This window comes from Scyliorhinus canicula, chromosome 18 (genome assembly GCF_902713615.1).
Source record: "Scyliorhinus canicula chromosome 18, sScyCan1.1, whole genome shotgun sequence".
Lineage (NCBI taxonomy): Eukaryota > Metazoa > Chordata > Chondrichthyes > Carcharhiniformes > Scyliorhinidae > Scyliorhinus > Scyliorhinus canicula.
Window position 1 is genome coordinate 6,466,123 of NC_052163.1, and position 26,821 is coordinate 6,492,943.

At 51.3% G+C, this 26,821-nt stretch overlaps 1 protein-coding gene and 1 long non-coding RNA gene across 3 annotated transcripts in view; one reads left to right on the plus strand and one right to left on the minus strand.

Moving 5' to 3' along the window:
• The first annotated feature begins 5,834 nt into the window (after nucleotides 1-5,834).
• LOC119953306 (sodium-coupled monocarboxylate transporter 1-like) overlaps nucleotides 5,835-26,821 on the plus strand; it is a 55,323-nt gene continuing 34,336 nt past the window's right edge. The window contains exon 1 of one of the 2 annotated variants that reach the window (XM_038777440.1): nucleotides 5,835-5,915. The gene's annotated coding sequence lies outside the window, so the exon portion shown is untranslated. Of the gene's footprint in view, nucleotides 5,916-9,703; nucleotides 9,761-26,821 lie in introns of those variants that run through there. The other variant, XM_038777438.1, reaches the window with a different exon arrangement.
• LOC119953307 lies at nucleotides 6,871-8,553 on the minus strand. The gene is made up of 3 exons (XR_005457984.1): nucleotides 8,331-8,553; nucleotides 7,174-7,257; nucleotides 6,871-7,090 (listed from the first exon to the last, which is right to left on the minus strand). It is a non-coding gene; the product is annotated as an uncharacterized LOC119953307 (long non-coding RNA).

Here is a 26,821-nt window from a genome sequence, read left to right on the forward strand (position 1 = left end):
CCATAGCCCTTCTTGGAAAAGCCTGCATCATGCAAACCAGCCCCCCCCCCCCCCCCCCCCCCCCCCCCACCCCCAGGCTCGCCCTCAAATGTCCACCGTCACCAACTCCCTTCTTATTGCACTTCCAACAGCCCCACCCCCATCAGCAGTCTCCCCCCTCCCCTAAACAGAACAACAATCCGATCCCCCTCGAACACTCTATCCACCTGCTCACCCCCCACTGTGCTCCCGTGGACTAGCTAGCCTGGCAGCCCTCACCCATGACGCCAAATGTCCTACCTACCCCAGCCACCATTCTCGTACTTCCATAGTGCAAATAACAATAAGAAAAAAGGTGCACTCACCCTCCCTCGTCAAAGAACAAAGAAAAGTACAGCACAGGAACAGACCCGTGCCGACCATGCTGCCCGTCTAAACTAAAATCTTCTACACTTTCTGGGTCCGTATCCCTCTATTCCCATCCTATTCATGTATTTGTCCAGATGCCCCTTAAATGTCACTATCGTCCCTGCTTCGACCACCTCCTCTGGCAGCGAGTTCCAGGCACCCACTACCCTCCATGTAAAAAAACTTGCCTCGTACATCTCCTCTAAACCTTGCCCCTCGCACCTTACACCTATGCCCCCTAGTAATTGACCCCTCAACCCTGGGGAAAAGCCACTGAGTATCCACTCTGTCTATGCCCCTCATAATTTTGTAGACCTCCATCAGGTCGCCCCTCAACCTCCACCGTTCCAGTGAGAACAAACAGAGTTTATTCAACCGCTCCTCATAGCTAATGCCCTCCATACCAGGCAACATCTTGGTAAATCTCTTCTGCACCCTCTCTAAAGCCTCCACATCCTTCTGGTAATGTGGCGACCAGAATTGAACACTATAAGTGTGGCCTAACTAAGGTTCTATACAGCTGCAACATGACTTGCCAATTCTTATACTCAATGCCGGGGCATTGATGAAGGCAATAAAGGTTAATGAAGGCAAGCATGCCGTATGCCTTCTTGACTACCTTCTCCACCTGTGTTGCTCCTTTCAGTGACCTGTGGACCTGTACACCTAGACTCTCTGACTTTCAATACTCTTGAGGGTTCTACCATTCACTGTATATTCCCTACCTGCATTAGACCTTCCAAAATGTATCACCTCACATATGTCCGGATAAAACTCCATCTGCCATCTCTCCGCCCAAGTCTCCAAGCAATCTAAATCCTGCTGTATCCTCTGACAGTCCTCATCGCTATCCGCTATTCCACCAACCTTTGTGTCGTCTGCAAACTTACTAATCAGACCAGTTACATTCCTCCAAATCATTTATATATACTACAAACAGCAAAGGTCCTAGCACTGATCCCTGCGGAACACCACTAGTCACAGCCCTCCAATTAGAAAAGCACCCTTCCGTTGCTACTCTCTGTCTTCTATGACCTAGCCAGTTCTGTATCCACCTTGCCAGCTCACCCCTGATCCCGTGTGACTTCACCTTTTGTACCAGTCTACCATGAGGGACCTTGTCAAAGGCCTTACTGAAGTCCATATAGACAACATCCACTGCTCTACCTGCATCAATCATCTTTGTGACCGCTTCGAAAAACTCTTATCAAGTTAGTAAGACACGACCTCCCCTTCACAAAACCATGCTGCCCCTCTCTAATACGTCCATTTGCTTCCAAATGGGAGTAGATCCTGTCTTGAATTCTCTCCAGTAATTTCCCTACCACTGACGTAAGGCTCACCGGCCTGTAGTTCCCTGGATTATCCTTGCTACCCTTCTTAAACAAAGGAACAACATTGGCTATTCTCCCGTCCTCCGGGACATCACCTGAAGACAGTGAGGATCCAAACATTTCTGTCAAGGCCTCAGCAATTTCCTCTCTAGCCTCCTTCAGTATTCTGGGGTAGATCCCATCAGGCCCTGGGGATTTATCTACCTTAATATTTTTCAAAACGCCCAACACCTCATCTTTTTGGATCTCAATGTGACCCAGGCTATCTACACACCCTTCTCCAGACTCAACATCCCCAATCGAACTTCAGGGGCCGGTCAAACATTACATTTCCTTGGCTACATAAAAGCCAGCGTCCGCTCCCTCGATGCCCTCTGGCATCCCAACAATTCTCATTTTATCTTCGGGCGTGATTCTTCAAATCTCCACTTTCTCCTTGAGCCTCTTCTGGGTCTCCTTCAACACCCCAATTTCATCCACCAACGAGGTAGGCTGCTTCTCGTGCTTCCCCACCGTCTCCTCCACTTTTTGGATCGCCTGGCTCTGGGTCTCCAGCCTCCACTCCACCCGGCCAATCCCTGCTTTCAGCAGGTGTACCACCTTTGCCAGGTCCTCCTGAGCACCCCTCCTCTGTTGAATGAACTTTCTGTTCAGAAATACCACTAACTGCTCCATTGACCATTTGGCCTCTTGCTCTCAACCATCTTTCCCTGTGTTGCACGAAGAATTTCTTGCTCTTGCAGTTCCTTTCTTCTAACCCCACTTCTGTTCCACTAATCCATCTACCGACCTCCCCAGTGGAGTATAACTTTCCTACAACACCTCTGCACCCTTTTCCTCCAAAACATCCGCCCGGCAACTGGGGAAAAGGACCGAAAAAACTGCCGACCGACCTCTGCTGACCGACCGTCGCGACCCACCATTTTTGCTTGAAAATGAAATGAAATGAAATGGAAATGAAAATCGCTTATTGTCGCAAGAAGGCTTTAAATGAAGTTACTGTGAAAAGCCCCTAGTCGCCACATTCCGGCGCCTGTTCGGGAAGGCTGGTACGGGAACCTTTAATGCGACAGGTGAGCCTGCTTTGGTCCTCACTATCTCACTTGCTTTGGCATTCAATGTTGCATTTCTGTATGGGTTGTTCATCAGAGGTGTTGGAGCTCACACCAGCACAGCTTTGTCCTATTGTGGACTCTGCTGAACAGCTCACACCACCATTGCTTTGTCCTATTGTGGGTTCTCCTGAGCCACACTCTCAGCAGGTTTGGTTCTGAGATCCTGGCCTGTTTGTGTCTCTGGACCTCTCTTCCTTAGTACAAAATGATCCGTTTTAAATGTTACAGTCCTGTTGCTTCTTTGCTGCCGACAAAATGGAGGAATCGCAATCGCATCCAGAGCACGTGACATTAGTGTTTAGGGTGCATGACCTGTTTTCAGCCGTCGCTTCAGGCAGGAAGACTGCATTGAATTTTTTAAAAAATCTTCTGCTGGGTCAGCGAGCTAACATCAGGAGGAAGCGGTGTTTCTTGCCGGGCTCCGGGCATGCACACTTATGAACTCATACGCATGCACAGGGCGCCCGCATTCTGAAAGCCAGTCGCAGCCGGCATTTTAAAAAAAAAATGTTTTCATATAAATTTGAGTATCCAATTATTTTTTTTCCAATTAAGGGGCAATTTAGTGTGGTCAATCCACCTACCCTACACACCTTTAGGTTGTCGGGGTGAAACCCACGCAAACACTGGGAGAATGTGCAAACTCCTCATGGACAGTGACCCAGAGCCGGGATCGAACCTGGGACTTCGGTGCCGTGAGGCATGTGGCGGTCTCCACTCGTATTAAAAGCTGATCAGAATTGATTTCATATTAAATCATGTATTAACCCTATATTAAAAATTGATGACTGATGAAGTCATTTATCTCTTGTAAACCATTACTTATCGCAATAATATTTTTCAACAAGTATTAAAGACATTATCTTTGTAAGACTCTAGATGCAGTGAGCTGATTAAGTCCAGTGGCCTTGTCTGGAAATAAGCTTTGCCAACTAAGGGAGGCTATTGCTTGTCTAGTGGCCTTGCCACTAAGGGAGGCTACTGCTTGGCAAGGGGCCTTGCCAAGAAAGGAGGCTGGTGTTTTTCTGGAGATAGGTACTGGAGGGATCAACCTAGTATTTTTAGGAACAGGTGCCCTGCTAGACCTCCTTGAAACCAAGGCCTTGCCAACCAAGAGAGACTGTTCTTTGTCTCAAAATAACTGGGGAGTCATTCTATTTTTCAGAAGCAGGTGCTCAGCTAAAGACTCCCGAGAACTCTCTAAGTAAGAAAACCCTATATAAATGTGTTTAAGCACAGGCTGTGAAAGTTAGAGTTTCGCTTGGAGAGCTGTTCAAGAGATTGCTGGGTGTTTATCTGATCAAATTGGTATCTCGACTCGTAGAGTTCTGCTCACTGATTGAGTATTGAATTCCGAGGCTCCTAGTCGATGTAAGTATGAGATGTTTATAGGTTACGCAAATATGTAGTTAAGAAGCTCACAGGCTAACTCATCATATATCCTGTATTTGTCAAACTGTATCATTTACCAAAAATACTTGTATTACCCTTTTTCTTTAAATAAATTGCGTATATATTTTACCATACAGATCCGTGTCTATTTTAATAAATAAGAGTGACATTTAACTAAGGCTCATCATATTCTCACCCTTTGAGGCTATTGGAAGGGTCTTTTACCCATGCCCAGTTCTCAAGAATTAGAAATATTTAGTTGAAGTTAAGGAAACGATCGCCATCTAAGTCATAGTCTATCCTGTACACTGAAGGTAGTGAAAGCAAGGCACATTGTGAATACTATAACTAGAACTCCCAAATAGTGAGCCTTACTTTAGATATTCACATGACCTTGTCTGGTAGCTTACAACCTCGACTAATCAGGAAGATCTTAGATAGAATACTCCTCGACTATCACAGGCAGCAATGCTAATCACTGCGCCACCGTGCTGTCTGCAGCCTGCATTTTTAAAAGCCAGCTGCTGCGGCCGTTGCGCATTAATTCCCACGATCAGATGGCTCCGCGAACCCCCGACACCCACCTGCGGGTCACAATCCCGACTTTGAAAATGGCTCGCATCGACCATTGGTCATAAATTCTGGGATTGGCTGTTTAAAAATAAGAGTCTAAATGCAATCAAAACCCAAAAGAAATGGTTTACATCTGAAATGAAAATGAAAATCGCTTATTGTCACGAGTAGGCTTCAATGAAGTTATTGTGAAAAGCCCCTAGTCGCCACATTCCGGCGCCTGTCCGGGGAGGCTGGTACGGGAATCGAACCGTGCTGCTGGCCTGCTTGGTCTGCTTTAAAAGCCAGCGATTTAGCTGAGTGAGCTAAACCAGCCCCTGTGATAGAAGGGGCTGTGATAGATCTGTGATAGAAAAGAATAGAAAATGGGGAGACACTGTTCCTGCTGGTGGAAGGAACGAGAGTCCGAGGGCGCAGATGAATTGGCAGAAGAAGCACAAGCAACCCTGAGGAAACAGATTTTCCCGCAGCATGTGTGGAATGCACTGCCTGAGAATGTGGTGGAGGCAGCGTCAATTCAGACTTTTTATAGGGAATTGGAACATTATCTGAAAAGAAAACATTCACAAGATTATAGGCAAACAGCAAGGGAGTGACACTGGATTAATTGCTACTTCAGGGGTACTAGCACACAGACGATGCTATAAATGGCTGCTTCCTATGCTGTAACTGTTGTAGATTCCATGTGCGGATGTTGTGACTACACTATTCAAATGCTGTTTTTTTTTCTGAATAATGTTCCTTTTAATACAATCCTTAACGGTAAACAGGATAGAAAATATCACAGATTAGAAGTGATGAAAAGTTCATCGTTTTTAACTTTCTGTTCTGCCTATGTACAGTATTGAGACAAATAATTCCACCTGTGACTTGTAAATATTTAAGAAGTGTAAGGACATTTTAGCATTCAATATGTTAGCAGATTTAAGCACCGACTTGTTTTGACCTTTTTTGGGCTCTTTTCTTCCCCCAGCCCACCCCCAGCAAATCTCCCCTGAGAAGATCTTCCATGTGGTTATAACGCCTTGTTACGATAAAAAATTGGAGGCACTTGGTGAAGACTTTCACAGCAGTGTACACCAGATCCAGGGCGTCAACTGTGTATTAACTTCAGGTAACATTACTACAACAGATTTTTGGAAGTTTGATCAGGAAATTGTGTGAACATGGTAAGGAGTGAGATGTAATGTGGTTTGGTGAATAACATGAGATGGTTAAATATTAGGATAATGGCCAAAATATTCATTCTCCCTATATTGATGCTTTTGGATCTGTTAAGTACTCCCATCATTTTCTGGCAGGAGGTCCTGTCCGACGTGCTCCACTCCATCCGATCGCTCCACTGCACCGCGGCGAACGAGACCCCTCACGAACGTGTGTTTGCCTTCCCCGGGAAGTCCACCTCCAGGGTCTCGCTCCCAACATGGCTGACAGTTCCTGGACCCGTCCTCCTTCGCAAGCATGTGCAGATCTATAAGTCGGACCCCTTGGTCGAAAGAGTCCACCTACTACACGCGAACCCGCAGTACGCCTACGTGGCACACCCCGATGGGCGCCAGGATACAGTCTCCCTTCGGGACCTGGCATCTGCTGGATCCCCATCTACGGCTGCTGAACTGACACCGTCCCCCGTCCCCCCCCCGGCTGCCCCTTCACCCCTGCAACACTCACCCTCCCCCCCCAGCGAACCTCAACGCAGCCCCCACCCCAGCGGGTTCCGTCCTCCTACTAGTTCCACTCAGGGGTGACGAAGATGAGGACAACATGCTCCCGGAGTCACAGGTGACCAAGTCAGCGCCCACATCACCACCAGGACTGAGGTGATCGCAGAGGAGGGTCAAGGTCCCCGACAGACTGGAATTGTAATGTTTTCCACCACCCCCGCCGGACTCTTTTTTTTTTTTAACAGGGGGTGAATGTGGTAGTCACCACTAAGTAGTATTACATGTATTATGGTAAGTCCCGTATAGTAGAGGTACATGGGTAAATCCCTGTCTGCTGTCTTCGCCCAGTAGGTGGCGTATAAATGTGTGCGCTCGCCGATGCTGCAGCCATTCTGGTTCCAGCTACAGGAGGAACAACATCTTTGCTCAATAAAGCCTTGATTGTTCCACTATTCTCGTCTTTGTGGTAATTGATAGTGCATCACTGGTTGAGGCCTGGAACCGTGAAAAACTCCTCTTGACACAATTGGCTCTGCCGGCTCGCTGTTGGGGTCACGCAGTTATCACAAGCCAGGCAATCACTCAGAAATATTTTGGCATTTGCTAGTTGATGAAATTCACTTTCCTGTCAAAATAAAGTGTAATTCAGGAACAAGACATAACTTTTTTTAAAAATTCAAAATATTAGCCTCTCTCTAGGTGCCTCACCTCGTCTATTTCGCTGGTGGTAGCTTTCTTCGTGACGATGACCAGACTTTCGTTTTCATTATTTTTCTGCTTTTTGGTGCATTTCTAAATTCAAACACAAAATACTCATCCAGCTCGTCATAGACAGGTGTTGTACGACAATAACAAAAATCCCTTAAACAGGCTCATCTCAGCATTGTCACAAGTCGAAGGCAAAGAGCAAGAAAAAAAAGAGGAAGGTAAATAATCAAGGATAAAGGAATTTTTCCTCACATCTTTCGTGCATTTATCGCACTTCATGTGTACCGAAGGGCCTCCCCCCCTCCCCCCCCCCTCCCCCCCCCCCCCCTCCCCCCCCCCCCCCCTCCCCCCCTCCCCCCCCCTCCCCCCCCCCCCCCTCCCACCGCTGGTTTCTCTTCCTCCACGGTGCGGATCTGGCCTCCATGGCAGTCGTTCAACGGTCGTGGTTGTCATGATATGCTGACAGGCACTTAATGAGATACAGACAGGCAGCTAATGAGCACAGGGAACAGGACATAACCAATCAGCAGGCAGAACACGTGGGAGGTGATTCCCCACTATCAAAGGCACCAGGCACTATCAAGGCATAAGGCACGCACACTCCCTCTTTTTCCAATAGGGACATCTACAGAGTGAGCCCAGTGTACATATCATGTAACGCATACAGCAGGTGTGGTGTAGCATAGAGCTAGTCTGGTTCAGTCTAGATAGAGAAATTACAGGGAGGTTAGCAGAGTGCGGAACTCACATAGAACTGTGCTAACTGTGTGACAGGTTCAATAAATCAAGTTGAACTAAACTCAAGGTCTGGAGTCTACTTGAGTTCTAGCTGCATCCAGTTGCAGCCCGTGTTATCTCAACGTGCCTATCACGACAGTGTCCACAAGGCTGTGGGGGTACAAAGAGACAGCTTTGAAGTTGAGGGAGCGCGCACTTGGCGGGCAGTTCACACACACAGCGCCCGCGGATATTTAACAGCATGGAGACCCGAGGCTGCTGCTTACATCTCCAAATGACCGGAGTCCACCTTCACAAATCGCAGCAAACACACCCGGTTATCCCTGAAAATCCTCCAAGGCAGACAAAAGCACAGTTTAAAAGCAGTCCGAGGTTCTATGACAAGCTAGTGCTGGATCATAAATACACAAATAAATCACCTTAGTTTTCTTTAGGGGACTTCCGAATGCTGACAAGCTGAGCGAGTGAGCTTATTATATACACCGATTGCGGGTCAACGCCATGAATGAAAGATTTCACCGACACGTCATGAAGAAGCGTTTGCTGTTAATGCCATCTTTCAGTGCGTGAGTATCCCCGAGTGTAGTGTCACTGTCTCCGACACCGCCTCCGCTGTGACTCAGGCTGCAGCAGGACAGTCCTTCACAGCAGCCACATTGCCAACCTGACAAGTGGCACGTGTTGGCCGCACAGTGCAGCTGGGTGGGCAGGGGGGAACCTGCCAGGCGCTTCCCCACACATACCCCCTCCTCACAGCTCAATAAAACACCCCCTCCTCACAGCTCAATAAAACACCCCCTCCTCACAGCTCAATAAAACACCCCCACCGAAGCTTTCAGCGTCTGTTTTACTTTTACCAGAGCTTTAAAATGAAAATCAAGCTGAAGCTGTTCATCCCAAAACGCAGTTTATAGAAAAGTGATACCGCCCCCATGTGATTTTTATCATATCCAAAGTCTGACCTGTTGTTTTTCTTTGTTAATTCACTAACTCCTCTTAATGATGGTAGGGATTGCGGGGGCGGGGGTGGGGGGTGGGCGGTGTTTTGGGGATGACATTCTGTAGGTGTGGGTACAGTTTTATAACTGGTGTCTTGCATTTGGGGGAAGGAAGTTTTGGGGTGGAGGTTTATAAGGTTGTGTTTTGGGAGTAGGGTGGAGTTTTAGAAAGGTGATGTGTATGGGGTAGAGTTTTGTAAGGTTTTGTGTATGGGGATGGAGTCCTATAATGTTTTTGTGTGTTGGGTGGAGTTTTATGACGTGTGTGTGGGGTTGGAGTTTCATAAGGTTTTGTGTATGGGGTGGAGTTTTATCAGGGTTGTGCTATATATGGGGCTGGCGTTTTATAAGGTTTTGTTGTGTATGGGGTGGAGTTTTATAAGGGTTGTGTTGTGTTTGGGGTTGGAATTGTATAAGTGTTTTGAGTTGGGGTGAAGTTCTATAATGTTTTTGTGTTGGGGTGGAGTTTTATGATCTATTGTGTATGGGGTTGGAGTTTTATAAGGTTTTGTGTATGGGGTTGGAGTTTTATAAGTTTTTTTTGTTTGGGGTGGAGTTTTGTTGGGGTTGTGTTGCGTTGAGGGAGGGAAGGGGCTTTATATGGGCTGTTGCGTTATGTCGTGGTACATTGGAAAAACAAAGTTAAAGCCACCTACCCATTGGATAATAGGCTTTTCGGGGGGGGGGGGGGGGGGGAGGAGAGGAGGAGGAGGGGGGGGGGGGGGGGTGCTGATGTGAGCTGAGCCAATGAGAGATTAAGAATGTTCAAGAGGGAAGAGGAAGAACTCATTCAGCAACCTGGAGACCTGCCCAGTAACTCAACGCGTTCAGGACGAGCTGCAGAACGGGCGGTATGGCTTTTGTTCTTTTTAAAAATAGAGAATGATCTCCAATGATTAGGATTCTCTTTTGCTGCGTGTTCCCATTTGAATCTGCTCTTGTAACCATTCAATAAGCATTTGTCATTCTTAATGTATATAATGTTGAATTAGGAACGCTTCTTTGACTTGCTTCCTGCATATGATTTAAAACTTTGTGCTGATTCTTCACTTAAATCTGTCTTTGAGGGAAGCCTCGAATCCCCAGTACCGTGGACTGCAGTATCAGGAGGCACAGATTTCATTCATGCTCCCACAAGTTGTAAATATTTCAAGTCGCTGTTCTGATTTCAGGGGCGCAATTTTCCGACCCCCACGTCGGGTGGGAGAATCGCGGGAGTGCCGGGCGGTTCCCGCCACGCTGCCCTGGCATTCTCCCACCCACCCCCCAAAACACCGTGCCGCGTTTCACGACAGGCCGCTTGGAGAATCGCCGCTCGCCGTTTGTAGCAGGCGAGCAGCGATTTTCTGGCCAGGATGAGCCGAGCGACCTGCCCAATCCAATGGGTTCACACCGGCGCCAACCACAGCTGGTCGCTGCTGACGTGAACAACGCGCGAACGCTGCATGTGCAGCCTGTGGGGGGGGGGGGGTGGGGGAAGGGAGGATCGAGCATCAGGGGGGTGCTCAGTAGGGGTCTGGCCCGCGATTGGTGCCCACTGATCGGCGGGCCGGCGTCTCTAAAGGACGCACTCTTTTCCTCCGCTGCCCCGCAAGATCAATCCTCCATGTCTTGCGGGGCGCCCGCGGGGAGGACGGCAACTGCGCATGCGCGGGTTGGCGCCGGCCAACCTGCACATGCTTGGGTGACGTCACTTACGTGACGCAGGCTGCGTAATTTACGCGGCGCCGCTTTCACGCGGCGCCAAGGCCCGGCGCGCGTAATTGACACGGCACCGCTCCTAGCCCCCTGGGGGTGGGAGAATAGGGGGCGAGGGGCGGCCTCCGACGCCAGAGTGAAACACTCTGGTTTTCACTCGGGCGTCAGCACTTAGTCTCCCGGTGGGAGAATTTCGCCCCAGATTTCTTCATCAGTGACAGTATTACAACAGCCCTTTCCCAATCACCAAATCGACAAAATTCAGTCAGAACAGACGAGTAAAAATCAAATATAAGTACAAATGAATCCAAGTTGCCTGGCTTTCAGAAACATGTCCACAGGACCCGGGGACCACAGTTTGGTTGCTTGTATATGAAAGTGCACTGCCATTATTAACCCTTCGTGTTGGGTGGGGTTACTGGGTTATGGGGATAGGGTGGAGTTGTTGACCTTGGGTAGGGTGCTCTTTCCAAGAGCCGGTGCAGACTCGATGGGCTGAATGGCCTCCTTCTGCACTGTAAATTCTATGATTAACCATGTTCCAACTTGTAACATTTTATTCATTTCCTTGTTTGAAACCAGTATGAGTAATTGTTTTCATCAAATTGGCTTCTGAAGATACAGCGTTTTAAATATCACCTCCAGGCAGCCTCAAATTTTACTGAGTTGGTTGTTTACCAGTAATATTGACACCATTAGTGCTGTTTTGACCATTATCTGGACAGAGAGCCACTGAAAAATATGAAAGCCCTTTTATGATGATCGAGTGCAAACACAAAGCCCAAAAGGCATAAAAAAATTATATCTCATGTATTCCAAGGAATGCTTATTAGAATTAAGAACTGAATTGAAATATCTGATATTTAGAACTGAAACATTAACACATCTCATTGGTATTCAGTGCATATAGAATGTGATCTGTGCTATAAAAGTTGTAATTTAAGGTAAGAATGCTTGGATGTGGGATCGGAGAAACAAAATTGTTAAAAGAGATATGGAGTTCCCAATGATATAAGTGTTGTTTTCAGTGCATTACAGAATAGGGTATGAGCTAATGGTCCAGGGGGAAAATGGATCGATGCTGTAGATAAATATTTTCCTGTTAGTTATAATACAATTAAAATAAAACAGACTTGTCTTTGTACAGCACTTTCAAAGTAATCTCAAAACACTTATGAGTGATTGAAATAAGCAGTAGTAGAAATGGAGAGGTGACAAAGAGTATGGTCAGTAAGATGCTGGGGCGCCATTCTCCCAGCCCCACAGTGGAGAATTGCCGCTACTGCGCCACGCCGCCCCGGCGCCGGCGCGCGATTCTCCGAGGTGCGGAGAATCAGCGGCATTTGCGTTGGCGCGGCGCCTGTCGCGGGCCGCTTTACGATGCCAGGCCACCGATTCGCCCGGAGGGGGTCTCCGTCCCGGGAAGGGGGGGTCTCCGTGTCCCGGGGGGGGGGGGCGGGGGGGGGGAGATGGTCTCTGTCCCGGGGGGGGGGGGGGGGGGAGATGGTCTCTGTCCCCGGGGGGGGGGGGGGAGATGGTCTCTGTCCCCGGGGGGGGGGGGGCTCCGTCCCGGGAAGGGGGGTCTCCATGTCCCGGGGGGGGAGGCGGTCTCTGTCCCGGGTGGGGGGGTCTCTGTCCCCGGGGGGGGCTCCGTCGGAGAATCGCGCCAGAGGTCTCTGCATTCACCCTTTTAAGTACGCCTTGGGAATAAAAATTGGGAGGGCCTGGAAAACAAACAGAAACCTCGGAAGGATGGACATTTTAACTGTCTGTACCCACCCCGCCAATGACAACGGGAGCGCATCCCACCTCCGAAAGTCCACCCTCATCTGATCAACCAACTGACCTAAATTCAGTTTATGTAGCTGCTCCCACTCCCGCGACACTTGGATACACAAATATCGAAAGCTCCCTCCCTCCACCTTGAACGGCATCTCAACCAATCCCTTCTTCTGACCCCTCGCCTGGATCGCTCTTGCTCATATTCAATTTCTATCCCGTAAACCGGCTGAATTCATCTAATATCCCCATAATCCCTCCAATTCCCCCCAGTGGGTCTGATATGTACAGAAGCAGATCGTCCGCGTAGAGCGAGACCCTGTGTTCCACCCCCCCATCATGCTTTCCGCTGTCAGACCCTTGATGTTCTCCGTGTCAATGCCAACGGCTCTATAGCCAAGGCAAACAATAGTGAGGAAAGTGGACATCCCTGCGCTTCCCACACCGTTGCTGCCGAGACTTTTCCCGTATCATTTATTTCAAAATAATTCTGGATGGCCTCCTCCACCCGTCTGCACACCCCCTTCCAATCTTCATTGTGCGCACTGACCCCCCTCCTTGCTCACCCGTAGATCCACCCACTGTGGGGCATGGTCCAACACAACAATCGCCGAATACTCAGTATCCACCACCCCTGCCAGTAAAGCCCTGTTCAAAATGAAAAAATCAATCCGGGAGTACACTTTGTGAATATGGAAAAAAAAAAAAACTCCTTCGCTCTTGGCCGTCCGAACCTCCACGGGTCTACCACCCCACCCCCCTCTGCTCCATAAACCCCTTTAGTTCCTTTGCCGTGGTTGGCACCCAACCTGTCATTGAACTCGACCGATCGAACCTCAGATCAATGACCGTATTGAAGCCCCCCACAATGATCAGCTTATGTGTGTCCAGGTCTGGAATTATTCCTAACACCCACCTCATAAACTTCGCGTCGTCCCAGTTTGGTGTGTAAATATTTACTAACACCACCAGCATCCCCTCCAGCTTTCCGCTCACCATGATATACCTACCCCCGAGTCCGCAACTATATTCCCTACCTCAAATGACACCCGCTTATTCATCAGGATCGCAACCTCCGTAGTCTTCGAGTCCAGCCCCGAATGAAATACTTGCCTGACCCACTCCTTCCTCAGTCTAGTCTGATCCATCACCCTCAGGTGTGTCCCTTGTAGCATTGCCACGTCCGCCTTCAACCTCCGCAAATGGACGAACATGCGAGCCCTCTTGCCCATTCAGCCCTCTTAACATTCCATGTGATCAGCCTGGTCGGGGAAACCCCGCCCCTGCCCCTCCGCCCCTGCCGATCAACCATCACCCTTCTTAGGCCAGCCTCCAGTTTGCGTCCCGCGCTCCTCAGGCCTGCCCTCGAGCGCCCACTGTCATCTACCTCCATGTTGTCTCACAACAGCAGTCCCTCCCCTGTCAGCAGAACAATTCCCCTGCTCCCACCCCCTCCCCCCATTAACAAAAGAACAATCCCAACCCCCCTCAACCAATTTATCATCTGCTCGTCCCCCACTGCGTTTCCGTGAGCTAGCCTGCCCAGCTAGACTGGTAGCCCCCGCCCATGGCGGCAAACATTCCTAACCCCCATTGTTCTCCCTCCCGCTCGAACATACACATGCAAAACATCACAATCCCCAACAAATACCAAGAAGAAAACTTTGCCCACTATTCCCCCACAAGAACAAAGTTAACTTGCAAACAAAACTGAGCAACAGCCCAAAAAATTGATACAAGAAACACTCCAAGCACAGCCCAAAAAGAAAAGAAATTTAGCAACACAGGCACGACATTACTCGCCCCCAAGTTCAATGTCCTCAATCACCTGCCAGTCTCTTGTCCTTAACAAAGTCCATCGCCTCATCTGGCGATCCAAAGTAAAGTTCTTGACCCTTGTAGGTGACCCACAAACAAGCTGTGTGCAACATGCTGAACTTCACCCCCTTCTTGAAGAGGGCTGATTTGACCTTATTAAAGCTCACTCTTCTCTTGGCCAGTTCCACACCAAAGTCCTGATAAATGCGCAGCTTGTTGCCTTCCATTTGTAGCTCCGTGTCTGCCTGGCCCACCTCAAAATCTGCTCCTTATATAGAACAGTACAGCACAGAACAGGCCCTTCGGCCCTCCATGTTGTGCCGAGCCATGATCACCCTACTCAAACCCACATATCCACCCTATACCCGTAACCCAAACAACCCCCCCCCTTAACCTTACATTTATTAGGACACTACGGGCAATTTAGCATGGCCAATCCACCTAACCCGCACATCTTTGGACTGTGGGAGGAAACCGGAGCACCCGGAGGAAACCCACGCACACAGGGGGAGGACGTGCAGACTCCACACAGACAGTGACCCAGCCGGGAATCGAACCTGGGACCCTGGAGCTGTGAAGCATTTATGCTAACCACCATGCTACCCTGCTGCCCGGTGCATTCACACCACCATCGCCCTCGGCGGCTCATTCATCCATGGCTTCCTCGCAAGCACTCTATGCGCCCTGTCGACTTCCAAGGGTCAAGCAATTGCCCCTTCGCCCAGCAGCTTCTCAAGCATACGCACCACATATGCCCTGTGTCCGATCCCTCGATGCCCTCCGGGAGGCCAACGATCCTCAGAATCTGCCTGCGCGACCTGTTCTCCAGATTCTCTACTTTCTCCTGCAGCCTTTTCTGATGGTCCCTCATCAGCCCCATCTCCACCTTCATCACGGTTAACTGGTCCTCTTGCTCAGCCACCGTCTCTTTCACCTTATGAATCGCCAGTCCCTGGGCTTCCAATCTGTGTTCTACCCGATCAATCCCCATCTTACTCGGGTCTAAATAATCCTGTCTTTGCTTGACGAAGCTCTCCTGTAGGAATTTCACCAGCTGCTCCGTTGACCACAGTCCCAGCTGTGTGCTCTGCTTTATCGAGACATGACACCCGCTTATTCATCAGGATCGCAACCTCCGTAGTCTTCGAGTCCAACCCCAAAGTCCAACTCCAGCCATACCAGACTGCGCCATCCAACCCGAAGGCTTTTCAATCCACCGGATCGACCGCACGATGGCCTCAGGCAAATCGAAGGGCGGGGTGTTTGCCTCCTCATCAACACCTCCTGGTGCTCGGATGTGGTGTCCCCAGCGTGCCAATGCTCCCCAGACCTAGAATACCTGACCGTGAAGTGTCGTCCTTTCTACCTCCCACGTGAATTCACCTCGGTATTCATCACAGCAGTCTACATCCCACCACAGGCGGAAGTGAAGAAAGCATTTGATGAACTACGCTCCACCATCAACAACCAAGAAACAAATCGCCCTAAAGCCCTGACAATCGTGACTGGAGACTTCAACTAGGCAAACCTCAGGAAGGTTTTACCCAAACTCCATCAACATACCTCCTGCCCCACCAGAGGTGCTAGCACCCTGGACCACTGCTACATGAGCATCAAAGGTGCCTACCGCTCCATTCCCTGACCACAAGTTGGTATTCCTACTTCCGGCTTACAAACAGCAACTCCAGCGTGCTGAGCCAGTCAAGAAAACCGTGCAGTGCTGGTCCGAGGAATGTGAGGACATCCTCCACGAGTGCTTGGAGTCTGTGGAATGGTCCATATTCAAGGCCACGGCAGCTAACCTGGACGTACGCAACCACCTTCATCAGTAAGTGTGTCGAGGACTGTGTACCAAAGAAGACAATACGGGTGTTCCCCAATCGGAAACCCTGGCTCAACCAAAGGGTTCACTCCCTGCTGAAGTTCCGGTTGGAGGCGTTCAAGTCTGATGACCCTGACCTATATAAGAAATCCAGGTACGACGTACGGAAAGCCAAGACAGTACTGCATCAAACTAGAGTCCCAGGCCAACGACACAAACCCACGACGACTATTGCAGGGCTTACACGAGATCACAGGCTACAAAGTAAGGCCAGGTGGAATATCTGGGGCTGGAGCATCCCTCCCCGATGAAGTGAACAATTTACATAGAATTTACAGTGCAGAAGGAGGCCATTCGGCCCATCGAGTCTGCACCGGCTCCTGGAAAGAGCACCCTACCCAAGGTTAACACCTCCACCCTATCCCCATAACCCAGTAACCCCACCCAACACTAAGGGCAATTTTGGACACTAAGGGCTATTTATCATGGCCAATCCACCTAACCTGCACATCTTTGGACTGTGGGAGGAAACCGGAGCACCCGGAGGAAACCCACGCACACACGGGGAGGATGTGCAGACTCCGCACAGACAGTGACCCAAGCCGGAATCGAACCTGGGACCCTGGAGCTGTGAAGCGATTGAGCTATCCACAATGCTACCGTGCAAAGTTCTAGGCCCACTTTGAACAGTCAGCCAATGTATCGGTGCCACTCGCCCCAACAGCCTGGACAGCCTGGACACATCCATACCCACTAATACAGCCTCGCGCGACTAGTCATGAGACTGATCACTGCCAGCCTCCCAGACGGTCTCGATCCGCTGCAGTTTGCCTATCACTGCAACCGGTCCACAGCGGACGCTATCTCACTGGCTCTGCAATCAACACTCGAACACATCGACAAGGACACCTATGTAAGAGTGCTGTTCATAGACTACAGGCGGGATTCTCCGACCCCCGCCAGATCGGAGAATCGCCGGGGGGGCGGCATGAATCCTGCCCCGCCGCTCCGATGCCAGCTGCCGAATTCTCCGGCGCTGGTTTTCGGGCGGGGGCGGGGATTGCATCGGGCCGGTCGGGGGCCCTTGGCAACGGCCCCCACCGGCAATTCTCCGGGCCCGATGGGCCGAGCCACCCGTTTTCGGCCAGTCCTGCCGGCGTGGATTGGACATGGTCCATCCCGGTGGGACCTGGCTTCGAGGGCGGCTAGCGGAGTCTTCGGGGGCGTGGGGAGATCCGGCCCGAGGGGGGTCCCCACGGTGGCCTGGCCCGCGATCGGGGCCCACCGATCAGCCGGGGGGGGGGGGGGGGGGGGGCTGTGCCGTGGGGGCACTCTTTCCCTCCGCGCTGGCCTCTGTAAAGCTCCGCCATGGCCGACGCGGAGAAGAAACAGGCCGGCGGTTCTGCGTATGTGCCAGAACACACCGGAGTCCTGCGTATGCACCAACTCGTGCCGGCCCACGGGGGCCCTTTGGTGCCGGTTGGCCAATCCCTCCAGCGCCGACCTAGCCCCTGGAAGTGTGGAGGATTCCGCAACTTTCGGGCGGCCCGACGCCGGAGTGGCTCTCGCTGCTCTTGTCGCCGGTACGGGCCGCCCCGCCAATTGCGGGAGAATCCTGCCCCTCAGCTTCGCCTTCAACACCATTAACCCGATAATACTTATAACCAAACTCTGCAATCTTGGACTTGACCCCTCCCTGTGCAGCTGGATCCTTGACTTTGTCACCAACAGACCGCAATCTGTCAGGATAGGCAACAGCACCTCCTCCACAATAGTCCTCAACACCGGGCCCCGCACGGATGTGTGCTCAGTCCTCTACTGTACTCCCTGTACACACACAACTGTGTGGCAAGATTTAACTCCAACTCAATCTATAAGTTTGCGGATGATACGACTGTGGTGGGTCGTATCTCAAACAACAATGAATCAGACTACAGGAGGGAGATAAATCACTTGGTCACATGGTGTACCGAAAACAACCTCCCCCCCCCCCGCCGTCTGCATCAATGGCTCCGAAGTGGAGATGGTCAATAGCTTTATGTTCCTGGGGGTCACCATCACCAACAGTCTGTCCTGGTCCACTCGCATTGATACAACAGTCAAGAAAGCCCAACAGCATCTCTACGTCCTACGGAAGCTAAAGAAATTCAGCATGTCTGCAACGACATTCAAAGGGGCCGGTTTAGCACAGTGGGCTAAACAGCTGGCTTGTAAAGCAGAACAAGGCCAGCAACGTGGGTTCAATTCCCATACTGCTTGGCCCTAGATTGCAAGAAACTGCAGAGTGTGGTGAACTCAGCCCAATGCATCACAGAAGCTTGCCATCCCCACATTGATTCTGTCTACACCTGCCTCAGGAAGGCAGATAGCATTATCAGAGACCCCTCCCACCCAGGCTTTGCCTTCTTCCAGACCCTTCCATCAGGCAGAAGATACAAAAGTCAGAAGACCCGCACATCCAGACATAAGAACAGCTTCTTCCCCACAGCTCCTAGACTCCTCAACAACTCAGACCCGACTGGCATAGCAAAATTTTCTTCGCCCAGCTCAAGGAAAGCTCCCGAACAAGATGTTACACGCCCTGGGTAAGCGCACGGTCAATCCCACTCGTCCCCGAGTCACAACACAAGTGAATAAACCAATAATTCTTATGTCTTTGGCCTTTGGCTGCCCAATAATTACAGTCACCAGATTTGTAAGTTTAAACACAATTACTGTTTAGTTATACCAAGAAATATTATAGAATCCCTACAGTGCAGAAGGAGGCCATTCGACCCTTCGAGTCTGCACCAACCCTCTGAAAGAGCACTCTCCCAAGTCCACTTCCCCACCCTATCCCTAGGTCACTAAGGGGTTGTCCTATCCACCTAACCTGCACATATTTGTTAAAAGCAAATTACTTTGGATGCTGGAATCTGAAACCAAAGAGAAAATGTTTGAAAATCTCAGCAGGTCTGGCAGCCTCTGTAAGGAGAGGAAAGAGCTAATGTTTCGAATTCAATGACCCTTTGTCAAAGCTGCACATATTTGGACTCAGTAAGAAGTTTTACAACACCAGGTTAAAGTCCAACAAGTTTATTTGGAATCACTAGCTTTCGGAACGTAGCTCCTTCATCAGGTGAGTCCAACACAGACTAACAGTGATCTCTCCTGCTGCTGAAATCTTCTGCTTGAATTAAAGGTACAGGCCACTGCTTTCTTCTGCTTGAATTAAAGGTACAGGCTACCTGAAAGATACATGTCCATAAATCATCCATGCATCAAAAATGTAATGGCAAAAACAAAAGGGGAAATAAGGGAGAATTTCTTTAGCCAGTGAGCGGTGAATTTGTGGAACTCTTTGCCGCAGAAGTCTGTGGAGGTGAAATCACTGAGTGTCTTTAAGATAGAGATAGATAGGTTCTTGATTAATAAGGGGATCAGGGATTATGGGCAAAAGGCAGGCGAATGGGGATGAGAAACTATCAGCCATGATTGAATGGTGGAGCAGACTTGATGGGCCAAGTGGCCTAATTCTACTCCTATGTCTTATGATCTTATGGTTTTATACAGGGAATAAATAGGAAGGAACGTTAGAAAGAGGACAAAGGAAGCACTTCAAAGACACCCTGAAGGCTTGCCTCAAGAAATGCAACATAGCTGTCAATGCCAAGGAGACCCTTGCTCAGAAGAGACCTACTTGGAGGAACCTCCTGATTGAAGGAACAATTCTTTGAGGAGATCCGGAAAAGAAGCCTGAAAAAGGAATATCAGCAATCAGTCCCGTGACGGATCCCGCCTTCTCAAAACATGCTGGGATCGGACTTATCAGCAAGGACTCTCAGAATGCATGGCCAGTAATGCAGAGTTTCTTAGGTGGATGGTCATATTCGTTAGCGAGTGATCGCCGATGGATAAAATTCTGAGCTTTGTTTCTCTCTCTTCTGAATCTGTACTTGGGGGCTAATTCCCCTGCCTACAAAATTAGCAAATCTCCCTTTCACAATATTTGCAGGGGGGACCTTTTGCAGAGCTGAGGAGGAGAGCATGTAAGTGAGATTAATTGGTTAACTGCTAGTGTGTTGTTCCTTGTGTCTTAATAAAGCTCGTAGTCTCAAATGTGGAGAAGATGCTTTATTGTGAGTTCGTTCTCTCTTCAGAGCTGTTACCTATGGCTACCTTCAGTGCTCCTAGCTGGCGTGTGTGTGTGTGTGTCCTGCTCCAAGTTCTGCCCTCTGTGAAGTATGTCCTCACTTCCTGTCACCGTCTATTTATATGGCTCTCCCGTGCCCCCTCTAGTGTTTGCTCAGTTGTATTGCATCTAGTTAACTTGTGATCACCACAGCTAGGACAGACACGATGAGTCAAGGCCACCGTAACTTCTTGTTTTATGAGTTTACTTATCTGTATTTATGTATCTTGTAGCCAATACAAAACCGGCAGAACAAAAATCACAAGTTATCCACAATTCACCTTGAAACTGCAAAAAGTTAAGGAGTCATTGTGAACAGGCAGTTGCAAAAATTTGAAAAGATAATGTTATAACCCTCATGAAGACCAAGGGTGAAATCTCCCTGTGGATTTTGTAGAAAACGAGTTCCAGTATTGAGTGAGTGGAGGCCAGCCAAAAGGGGCTCACCAGCGGAGCCTTAAGTATTGACCTCTCCGGACCTACGGTTGCGGCTATGCGGAGCTAAGCCGCACTTTCGGCAGCTCCCGCCAGGAACGGACTTTTGGGCTCTTTTTAGGGCCCCCAGCGGTACTTTTTTGACGTTTCCTGACGTGGGAAGGAGTCAGCAACATTTCCCCAACAGTATATGGCCTGGACCAGGAGTGGGGCGAGTAAGAAAGTGGTTGCAGCGCCAAAGCAGAAGCAGGGGAAGAAGCACAAGATGGCGGCGGGTGGAGGAGCAGCAGGAGACTCTCCAGCGCTGCTTCAGGGAGCTTAAAGCGGAGCTGCTGGAGCCGTTGAAGGCTTCAATTGACAAGCTGCTGGAGACCCAGACGGCCCAGGGGGTGGCGATCCAAGAGATCCGACAAAAGGCCTCCGAAAGAGAGGATGAGACCTTAGGCCTCGCAGTGAAGGTGGAGATGCACGAGGCGCTCTATACAAAATGGCAGGAAAGGTTCGAGGAGATGGAGAACCTGTCGAGGCGGAAAAAGCTGCGGATCCTGGGCCTGCCGGAAGGGCTGGAGAGGTCAGACATGGGGGCCTATGTGGTCATCATGCTAAATTCGCTGATGGGAGCTGGTTCCTTTCAGGGGCCCCTGGAGCTGGAGGGGGCCCACAGAATACTGGCAAGAAGGCCCAAGCCGAATGAGCGGCCACGGGCGGTGCTGGTGCGGTTCCACTGGTTTGCTGACCAGGAGTGTGGGCCAAGAAGGAGCGGAGCAGCAGGTGGGAGAACGCGGTGGTACGGATCTACCAGGACTGGAGTGCGGAGGTGGCAAAGAAGAGGGCCGGGTACAATCGGACAAAGGCGGTGCTGCATAGGAAGGGAGTGAAGTTCGGCATGCTGCAGCCGGCGCATTTGTGGGTCACATACAAGGACCGGCACTTTTACTTTGAGTCCCCGGAGGAGGCGTGGGCCTTTGTGCAGGCCGAGAAGTTGGACTCAAACTGAGGGTTGGGTGCGGGGGTCTGCATGTAACTGTGTTATATTTTGAGGGGGGGGGATTCTCTGTTTAATGTTGGTTCTTTGTTGTTTTCAGGGCGGGTGGGGCACTGTTTTCTGCTTGGGTTTGTTGGATGGGCTTGAGGAGGGGGGTGGACCTGCATTGTGGGGGGCTGATGGTGTGAAGGGGGTTGGGGCCCGCGAGGGGACTGGGCCGGTAAAGGGAGCTGCTTTAGAGGAGGTGGGGTCGGGCAGGTGGAAAGCGCGGGCTTTTTCCCGCGCTGAGGGCTGAAGGGGGCGGGGCCGGAGCTGGGAAGCGCGGGCTTTTTCCCGCTTGAGAGCGGGAGGGGGAGGAGGAAAGCCTGCTGGTGGACTGGGGAGGAGGGGAAGCCCCACGCTGGGAGGGGTCGGAGGAGTGGCCGGAGTGGCTGGGGTCAGCAGGAGTCAGCTGACTTGCGGGAGTGCAATGGAGGGAGCAACGCAGCTAGGTGGGTTCCTAGCTGGGGGGAGGGGGGGGGGGTTACCGGGTTGCGCCTGGAATGGCCAAGAAGGAGCTGGAGTATGTAGAGGGGGTCGGTATGGGGGTCTGCCGCCGTGGGGAACGGGCTGAGCGAGGGGCGCGGGCACGTGGCGGGCTGAGGAAGGGTAATGGCTAGTCGGTGGGCAGGTAGCCCCCTGATCCGGCTGATAACCTGGAATGTGAGGGGACTGACTGGGCCGGTCAAACGGGCCCGCGTGTTTGCGCAACTGAAGGTGCTGAAGACGGATGTGGCCATACTTCAGGAGATGAACCTGAAGGTGGCGGATCAGGTCAGATTGAGGAAGGGATGGGTAGGCCAGGTGTTTCATTCGGGGCTGGATGCAAAAAATCGGGGGGTGGCGATCCTGGTGGGGAAGAGGGTGTCGTTTGAGGCGTTGAATGTTGTGACAGACAGTGGCGGGAGGTATGTGATGGTAAGCAGCAAGCTGCAGGGGTAGTGGGTGGTGCTGGTCAATGTATACGCCCAGAATTGGGACGATGCGGGTTTCATGCGGCGCATGTTGGGCTGGATTCCAGATTTGGAGGCGGGGGGCCTGATAATGGGGGCGGGATTTTAACACAGTGATGGATCCGGCACTGGATCGATCCAGATCCAGGACGGGTAGGGGTTTATGGACCAGATGGGAGGGGTGGATCCATGGAGGTTTGCGAGGCCGAGGGCCAGGGAATTTTCATACTTCTCCCATGTGCATAAGGCCTATTCCCGGATTGATTTTTTCGTTATAAGTAGGGCGCTGATTGCGAGGGTGGAGGATACTGAGTATTCGGCGATAGCTATTTCTGACCATGCCCCGCATTGGGTGGACCTCGAGTTGGGGGAGGAGAGAGATCAGCGCCCGCTTTGGCGCTTGGAGGTGGGGTTGCTGGCGGACGAGGAGGTGGTCGGGCGGGTTCGAGGATGTATCGAGAGGCCAATGACAATGGGGAGGTCCGAGTGGGGACGGTCTGGGAGGCGCTTTAGGCGGTGGTTAGGGGGAGTTGATCTCCATTCGAGCCCACAGGGAGAGGAGAGAGCAGAGAGAGAAGGAGAGACTGGTGGGGGAGATGGTGAGGGTGGACAGGAGAGACGCGGAGGCTCCGGAGGAGGGATTGCTGCGGGAGCAGCGTAGTCTCCAGGCTGAGTTCGACTTGTTGACCACCAGAAAGGCGGAAGCTCAATGGAGGAAGGCACAGGGAGCGGTGTATGAATATGGGGAGAAGGCGAGCAGGATGCTGGCGCACCAGCTCCGTAAGCGGGATGTGGCCAGGGAGATCGGTGGAGTTAAGGATAGGGGAGGGAATGTGGTGCGAAGGGGGATAGACATTAATGGGGTCTTCAGGGACTTTTATGAGGAACTGTATCGGTCCGAACCTCCAGCGGAGGAGGGGGGATGGGGCGCTTTTTGGACCGGCTGAGATTCCCGAGGGTGGAGGAGGGACAGGTGGAGGGACTGGGGATGCCGGTTGAGCTGGAGGAGCTGGTCAAAGGGATAGGGAGCATGCAGTCGGGGAAGGTGCCGGGGCCGGATGGGTTCCCGGTCGAATTCTATAAGATGTATGCAGACCTGTTGGGCCCCCTGTTGGTTAGGACCTTCAACGAGGCAAGGGAAGGGGGGGGGCTCTGCCTCCGACGATGTCTCGGGCGCTGATTTCCTTGATCCTTAAGCGGGACAAGGAACCCCTGCAGTGTGGGTCATACAGGCCGATCTAACTCTTAAATGTAGATGCCAAGCTGTTGCCGAAGATTTTAGCCACGAGGATAGAGGACTGTGTGCCGCAGGTTATCCATGAGGATCAAACGGGGTTCGTGAAGGGGAGGCAGCTGAACACTAACATACGGGGGCTTTTGAATGTTATAATGATGCCGGCGGTAGAAGGGGAGGCGGAGATAGTGGTGGCGTTGGACGCGGAGAAGGCCTTTGATAGGGTTGAGTGGGGGTACTTGTGGGAGTGCTGGAAAGGTTCGGGTTTGGGGAGGGGTTTGTCAGGAGGGTGAGGCTGTTATTTTTTTTTCATAAATGTTTTTTATTCAGTTTTCATGTTTTATATTGAACAAATTACAAATTGTTAGGGAGAGAGAAAAAAAAACACGCAAAAAATAACATATATATTTACAGGTAAGCATCTTCGTAATAATAACTGTGGCCTCCCCCCTTTAGCCGGCATACATATTTTACATTCCCCAATATGGCCGAGGCACATGTTTATTGGCATTTATTTAGTTTGGTTTTGGGCCTTAGCTAGCCATCAAACCCCCGTAGCGAACCCGTAGCCCCCCACCCCCCCCACCCCACCGGCTACCTTCCCCCGATTCCCGTCCATTTTCCCCTGATTCTTGGCCACCCGACTATTCTTCCTCTTGTACGTTGGCCACAAACAGGTCCCGGAACAGTTGCATGAATGGCTCCCACGTTCTGTGGAAGCCGTTGTCCGACCCTCGGATGGCGAATTTGATTTTCTCCATTTGGAGAGATTCCGAGAGGTCGGCCAGCCAGTCTGCAGCTCTGGGCGGTGCTGCTGACCGCCAGCCAAACAGGATTCTACGGCGGGCGATCAGGGAGGCAAAGGCAAGGGCGTCCGCCCTCCTCCCCAGGAATAGATCTGGCTGGTCTGAAACCCCGAAGACCGCCACTATCGGGCATGGCTCCACCCTCACCCCCACCACTTTGGACATAGCCTCGAAGAAGGCTGTCCAGTACTCCACAAGTCTGGGGCAAGACCAGAACATGTGGGCGTGGTTGGCCGGGCCTCTTTGGCACCGTTCACATCTGTCCTCCACCTCCGGGAAGAACCTACTCATACGGTTTCTCGTTAAGTGGGCTCTATGTACCACTTTTAGTTGCGTCAGGCTGAGCCTTGCGCACGTGGAGGTGGAGTTGACCCTATGCAGTGCTTCGCTCCAGAGTCCCCACCCTATCTCCATCCCCAAGTCGTCCTCCCATTTCCTTCTTGTTGCGTCCAGTACGGTGTCGTCCCTTTCTACCAGTCGGTCATACATGTCGCTACAGTTCCCTTTCTCTAGGATACTTGCGTCCAGTAGATCTTCCAGTAGTGTCTGTCGTGGCGGTTGTGGGTACGTCCTTGTCTCCTTTCGTAGGAAGTTTTTGAGCTGCAGGTACCGTAGCAGGTACCCCCAGCTAGCCAAAATTTCTCTGTCAGTTCGTCCAGTGTTGCGATCCTGTCGTCCGTGTATAGGTCCCTGACTGTCAGTGTCCCCCCGTCCTGCCTCCACCTTTTGAAGGTGGCGTTAGTCAGTGCTGGTGTGAACCTATGGTTGTTGCAGATGGGAGCCTTGTCCGACATTTTGTTCAGGCCAAATTGCTGCCGCAGTTGGTTCCAGGATTGGAGGGTGGCTGTCACCACTGGGCTGCTGGAGTGTTTTTTGGGTGGGGATGGGAGTGCTGCCGTGGCGAGGGCCCGGAGGGAGGTCCCCATGCAGGAGGCCTCCTCCGCACGCACCCACTCGGCTTCTGGCTCCTGGATCCATCCCCTTACTCGCTCGGCTGTTGCTGCCCAGTGGTAGAATTGTAGATTCCCCCTGGATTTTGTTTTTTGTAGGACCTTCTTTGGGATCCTAGCATTTTTACCCCCCCATACGAAAGCCATGATAAGTTTGTCCAGCGCTTTGAAGAAGGCCTTGGGGATGTAGATCGGAATGGATCTAAACAGGAAGAGGAACCTGGGCAATACGTTCATTTTGATCGTCTGGACTCTCCCCGCGAGGGAGAGTGGGAGTGTGTTTCATCTTTGCAGGTCCTTTTTTACTTCCTCCGCCAGGCTGGTGAGGTTCCATTTGTGGATCCCTTTCCAGTCATGGGCTATTAGCCCGAGAAGGCTCCAAACTCTTTCAGGAGCGCGATGATTCCGTCCATGCTGCTTTGTGGGTCCGAGATGTAGAGGAGCAGATCATCTGCATAGATTGAGACTCTGTGCTCTCTGCCTCCCCTTCGGATCCCCCTCCAATTTTTTGCTGCCCTGAGCGCGATTGCTAGCGGTTCGATTGCTAGTGCGGACAGCAGCGGGGACAGTGAGCATCCTTGTCTGGTGCCCCTGTGCAGCTGGAAGTATTGGGAGTTGGTATTGTTGGTCCGTACACTCGCCATGGGGGCGTTGTATAGGAGCTTTACCCAAGCGGTGAACCCTGTTCCAATCCCGAACCGCTCCAGTACCTCTATGAGGTATTTCCATTCGACTCTGTCGAAGGCCTTTTCTGCGTCCAGGGAGACGATCACCTCTTGTGTTCTTTCCCCGGAGGGGGTCATTATCACGTTCAGCAGGCGCCTGATGTTCGAGGTGAGCTGTCTACCTTTGACGAAGCCCGTCTGGTCCTCTGTGACCACCTCAGGTACACAGTCTTCTAGCCTTTTGGCTAGGGTTTTGGCCAGTATTTTGGCGTCTGCGTTCAGCAGAGATATGGGTCTGTATGACCCACATTCCGTTGGGTCTTTGTCTTTCTTAGGTATCAGCGAGATTGAGGCCTGTGCTAACGTGGGTGGCAGTGTGCCCCTAGCTAGCGAGTCTGTGAACATCTCCCGCAGGTGCGGGGCCAGTGCTGTCGCAAAAGTTTTGTAGAAGTCCGCCGGGAATCCGTCCGGTCCCGGCGCCTTCCCCGTCTGCATGGAGCTGATACTGTCCATGATCTCTCCCAGTGCTAGTGGTGCTTCCAGGTCCCGTTTCCTGC